Here is a 1,223-nt window from a genome sequence, read left to right on the forward strand (position 1 = left end):
TGTATCCTTTTTTATTTTATTTATTTATTTTTTATTGTATTTTAGGACAGGTACTACAGAGTCTACATGGCCTCACCACGTAGATCGAACTCATAGTGAGTCTCCTGTTTTCAGCCTCTCAAGTGCTGGGATTACAGGCGTGCGCCACCACGCCCAGTCTCAATTGCATGTCCTATGGGCGGGGCTGGCATGGCATGCCGGGCATCGAACCCCGGCCACTGCATCTGCCTAAGCAGTTTATCCTTTTTCACAAGGGCCTTTATTTCGGTCAGCAGAGAGTGGCCCTTATGACATAATTACCGCTCAAAGGCCCAACATCTTAACCTTGTCATATTGGTCATTTAATTTCAACTCTTGGATTTGGAAGGGACACATTTCAAAGTGAAGGCTTTCATTTCTTTTGCTGTTGTGTTTTCTTCATAAACTGATAAGGCACTAAATGTATGATTCATAAGATGAGAATATAAAGTATGAAAGAGGAAGACACGAAGCCCAGGAAATAACAAATCAATTGAGGAAAAGAACCAAGGAAATGAACCCAAGGAAAGAACCATGGAAGAAACTCCAAGGATGAAAACGGGAGGAAGGGCTGGGGGCTTAGCTCACTAGCAGAATGAATATTTCAGATATCCAGGGCCCCAGATTCCAACTCCACCACCTCCTTTGCTCAAGCCAAAAAGAATGCAAGGATGTCTCAGGATGATGTTCTGCTAGCAGGCCTAGAGTACAGTCAGTCTTGAGGAAAGAAGAATGACATTCCTTTGGAGAAATGTTCCCAAGAAAAGACAGAACTCATAGATTAATTGTTGCCGCTGAAATGGAACACAGAGGCATTTGAGAGGTACAGGAAGAACCGGCAATGGGTACAAGGAGAATTACACAAAGGAAACAAGAAAGGCAGTAAAAGATGAGAGAAGAAATGAGATCAGCTGGAGCATATTAATATAAACAATGGGTGATGATTAACTAAAAATCATAATGATATTGAGAGAGTAGAGAAAAAGTAGAAGGGATAATTGTGCATGGCAGCAATATTCTCATCTAGTAAAAATAGATGATGCTGGGCTGGGGAGATGGCTCAGTGGAATAAGTGCTTCCCTGGCAAGCACAACGGTCTGAGTTCAATCCCCAGTTCTGCGAAAAAAAAAAAAAAAAAAGATGATGCAAAATTGAATAATATATATGTATTATTTAGAAATATAAATACTTGTGAATTCCATAAG

Source organism: Octodon degus, unplaced genomic scaffold (genome assembly GCF_000260255.1).
Source record: "Octodon degus isolate 3935 unplaced genomic scaffold, OctDeg1.0 scaffold00002, whole genome shotgun sequence".
Taxonomy (NCBI): domain Eukaryota; kingdom Metazoa; phylum Chordata; class Mammalia; order Rodentia; family Octodontidae; genus Octodon; species Octodon degus.